The sequence below is a fragment of the Poecilia reticulata genome, linkage group LG2 (assembly GCF_000633615.1).
Source record: "Poecilia reticulata strain Guanapo linkage group LG2, Guppy_female_1.0+MT, whole genome shotgun sequence".
Taxonomy (NCBI): domain Eukaryota; kingdom Metazoa; phylum Chordata; class Actinopteri; order Cyprinodontiformes; family Poeciliidae; genus Poecilia; species Poecilia reticulata.
This window is the reverse complement of record NC_024332.1, coordinates 33358493-33362854: the sequence shown is the minus strand read 5'-3', so window position 1 is coordinate 33362854 and position 4362 is coordinate 33358493. Positions and strand designations below refer to the sequence as shown.

The 4362-nt window shown below is 40.3% G+C and overlaps 1 protein-coding gene and 1 long non-coding RNA gene across 3 annotated transcripts in view; one reads left to right on the top strand and one right to left on the bottom strand.

Moving 5' to 3' along the window:
• Positions 1–4362, bottom strand: part of igf2bp2a (insulin-like growth factor 2 mRNA binding protein 2a) — an 88116-nt gene that overhangs the window by 60951 nt on the left and 22803 nt on the right. The gene's annotated exons all lie outside the window — the stretch shown is intronic.
• On the top strand, positions 1764–3458 carry LOC103461663 (uncharacterized). The gene is made up of 4 exons (XR_533166.1): positions 1764–1904; positions 2514–2679; positions 2936–3141; positions 3258–3458. It is a non-coding gene; the product is annotated as an uncharacterized LOC103461663 (long non-coding RNA).

Below are 4362 nucleotides of genomic sequence, written 5' to 3'. Positions count from 1 at the left end.
TGGACTTGCACAATATATTGCATCACAATATCAATGTGCATGCTCTCAATTGCTATGGAATGCCTGGATAGAATAATGGCAACATTGTTGTATTTCAAGGTAGATGCCTTAATGCGTTCCATGAAAAATAATTAATCCGACCAGTAGAATGGATGATTGTACAACTACACCTCAATTATTTAATTTCCTTAGATAATGCAGCACGAGTTACTGTATTTTGTTCTAATTTTCAAAACTGTGTAACACGCAACATTACACCTCCAGCATGTGTTGTGCACTGCCAGTCGGCTGGCTGAAAGGAAGGTTTCTACACCCTTTCCTTACTTACATGAAAGACAAATGTGGCTGTTTGTAAATATTTGGTCACAAAAAGCATGGATAGTCACCCTCCCACTAAATTTAATACCTATCTATTCTATATTTCAGACTCTGGTCTATCCCATTGCACTACTATGCAATCAATCTGTGATGCCAATTAGCCTTTAATAAGCTTTCACAAGAGGAATTTCTTGAGGAATCTGTTCCATCTTTGGATCCAACGTCAATTCATTGTGAAAAGACAGGAGAAACTTTTAAAGACTCAAAAATCCCAAATCAAGCCGTCTATATGACCAGCTGTGGGTCGACAACATTCCCTCTGACAATTTAAGTCTCAGCTCVGTCTCAAACCTGATTGGCTCCTTTAGATGCTTCACCTGTTCAAAAACCATCAGGGGTCTTAAGTTGTACCAGCGAAGCAGTTTTATATGGTGATGATACGRCACAAGCATGGGGGAGGGGGTGTTCTGCCAGTGTGAGAAAGGCCACCTGCTGCGCGCCTCAGCTGCCCACCCTCTCAGAACGCCACGCCCTCGTCGGCCCGCTGTGACAACCAGCTTCACTGAAAGCCTGGAAGTGCTCAGCTTTATATCCAAAATGAAGCAGTTGACATTTCTGTCTCTGCTCTGTCATTTCTACGTGACTTCTCTGTTCCTATGCTGAACACGGGACAAAAAAAAACCCAGCGACCAAGGGGGGGCAGGATCGCTGAAGACGAAGGAGAGACCTTGCATCTTTGAATTTTATTTTGTCTCCAGTAAAAGAACTTGAGCACAGACTCGTAATCCTGATTTATATCTCATTAAATCACATCCACCAAATTTAAGGACGCCAGCGATTCATAAAAGCCTGATTAGCGGCTATACCTTGAACATCTGCTCACATCAGTGTCTAAATGAGATGAGAGCAGCCCCACGTTTCCCTTTCTGTATCTTGATAGGTGGGCCAGCATGAGATTTTCAAAGTGTGGAAATCTTCAGAAAAACACAACAACTTCACAGTTTTCAGACATTTGGAACAAAACTGCATTACATGATCGAGCTGCACTTACTTAAAACAGAAAAGCAACTGTTTCTTGCGCAGAAAGCTGACTTTGTACACCCACATGCATACACCTATCACACTATGGCCAAGAAAAAGGCTTTCATCGTGCCATTACATGGAGCTAATATAATCTTTTATTCCACAGATTCTGTCCCGGACTGCTTCTTACAACAAAGCTGCTATGAAACATGTTTAAATTAATGATAACTTTTGTGACATTTGTGTGTTACTTTTATCAAACTATCCCATTGTTTCTTTGTATCCTATGTGCTGCACTTTAGGATACTATGGAGTTGTAAAGTTGCTTGAAACCAGAATTTTCATACACAGTACAACAAAAACCTGCATCACTTTGGTTTTTCCACATGGTCTGAAAATAAACCAGGCTAAACTGTTAGAGCAGTTAGAATTGCCAAACATAACTCTAGTAACTGAATTCAACAATAAGAAGATATCTATTAAAACTCAGAAGTTTGCATTTGGAAGAAGGTTGTCGAGATTTTTGCCATTTCCTCCTGATAGAACTGGGGTTACTGAGTCAGGTTTGTAGGTCGCCTTGCTCACACTCACCTTTTTAGCTCTTCCCATGAATTTTCTATGTGATTAAGACTGGACTTTGTAATGGCCACTAAAAAACACTGACTTTGTTGTCCTGAGGCCATTTTGTAACTAATTAGATGGTTAAAAAAAAAGACCTTTTTCTAGTTAAGCTTTAACTTCCTGGCTGATGTCTTTTTATGTTGCTTCAATATTTCAACATAACGTTATTTCCTCATGATGCCATCCATTTTGTAAAGTGTACAAGTCCCACTTACACCAGAAAACACTCAGACAGCATTATAATGCCACTCACATGCTTCACCATTCAAAAAATGCTCTCAGTCTGGCAACCTTCACCATTTTTCTCCAAATCAATACGGCAAAATTCACCCTACGTCTCCAAAAATGAACACCTTCATCTCTCTATCTGGCTTTTATGTTCCTTTTGGAATAATGACTTCTTCACTCCTGAGTAGCCTTTCAGCCCGACCACTTGTTTCACTGTGGATAGTGACTTTTTTTATATTAGYTTCAGATAAAACTGATAAAAACTTTTTTTCTTTTCACATGTAATTTTCACGACTTTCWTTTGCTTTTCACATATTTCACAGGAAAGCACACTCGTCTCTGAGACACAGAGTCTGTCCCGTTTCCTGAAAGCGTAATGGCTGGACCCATAGAGGAAACACACTTTTTTCATCCGCGCTTCTCTTCCGGATAACTTGGATGATGTCTTGACTTTTACGTCATGTCACACAAGGAAGCTGTGTGTTTGAGGTGTTGCCTCTATTTAACTTAAATGTTAGGCAATAATCTATCAGAATAAAGTCATGAWATCATYGTCAGAGCTTTTCCCAAATTCTTTGAAGGCTTAATAGACTTAGTTTATGTAAATTTGTCAATCTGAGGATAGTGGCAAAATGTTTTTAATAAATTATCTCTCTTATGAATTTATCGTTTAGCAAATGGAAATTCATTTGATGATTCTAAAGGACCTAAAATTAAGAACATTTTTTATTTTACTTAATGTCAGACAGGGAGAAAATGAAGTCGACGCGTTTTCGTACCGTGAGATACCTGGTTTCAACTACAGATCTTCTTTCAGTAAGCTGACGAGCAGTGTGCGGGAACAGGTAGGGGAGGGGCAGCACTGCATCACTTAATGCACCACGCAGCCAAAGGAGACTCTGAGACCCCTCTGGCTCCTTCTTTTACATCTCAATAAAAGAACATTAAATGGTAGGAAGAGTGAGACAGAACCTTTTTTTGTTTCTTAGCCCATAGCAAACCTTGACACAAGTAACCGGTCCATGTGTAGCCAAAATTAACATTTCTCTTTTCTTCTGCTCAAACAGCTGACCTCCACAAGCCAATAAGAATAAATCATCAAGGACAGATTTTCTCGCAGGCTGACTGAAGGAAAATGGCTGAAGTAGCTCTGCTCCAGGAGGCTTTATGACTCTCATCCCTAATCAATGAGGGGTTTACTTTGTGTCCATGACAGGCTGTATCCACATTAATACAACCACTCAGAGATTAAATAAGAAGACCCACGGCTCGTATGGCTGAAGCTGTCAGTCACCGCGTGATTTCCCCTCAGGTGGAAACTTTCCGCTTTCATTTGTTGTGTATTTCTTTAGCTTAGTCACAGGCTAAGTCATCATCTCAGAGGGATCCTCCTCATCCCAGCCACACCATCCACACCTCCTCACCACCGCATGCTGCTGTCCACAGTTGCTTTGCTGATTATTAATTCCTGCTTTTAATTTTAATTTTAATTTAGTGCCGTAGTAACAAATTAGTCATGCAACAGGTTGTACAGCGAGAAGGAGAAGAAAAAGAAGAAGAAGAAAAAGAAGAAAAAAAAGCTTCCTGAGAAGTGGATCTCTACAGAAGCTGCAGTGAAACACGTGGAAGGGTCGGATAAAAATATTAGGGAGCTTCCAACTCTCAGGAAGCTTAGACAACGATCTCACAGATCTGATAGGCACACAATGAATTTACAATTCTTTCACATCTGATCCTCGCTGCTCCCTTAAGCTATATGTGCTCTGACACACTAGAAAGCCGGTTTCCACTTCAGGAGAGTGGAGGATAAAAAAAATTTAATATTTAAAAAATTTAAAATGYAAAAAACTTTCAGGAAAAAGTAAATAATTGCTGTACAAATTGTGTAGCACTTGAAAGAGGCAGATTTTAAATGCAGCACTAAAACTAAATGCTTCGAGCGCATCGTGGCTAATTTATTTTTATGTGTACACTGACAAAGCGCTACCCTGTTTCCTATGACTTCAATGTTAAGCATATTGAATTGAAGAGCTCTTTAAGCCTGGCGTCTCCAAGCATCTTCAARCATCCCAGATCTTCCTCCTGCAGCCAGGTGAGCGCTAAATGTGGCTCCGGATGTCAAAACCGCAGCCCAGACCAGGAGCGCTTCTCCCAGACTAGGAGCACTTCTCC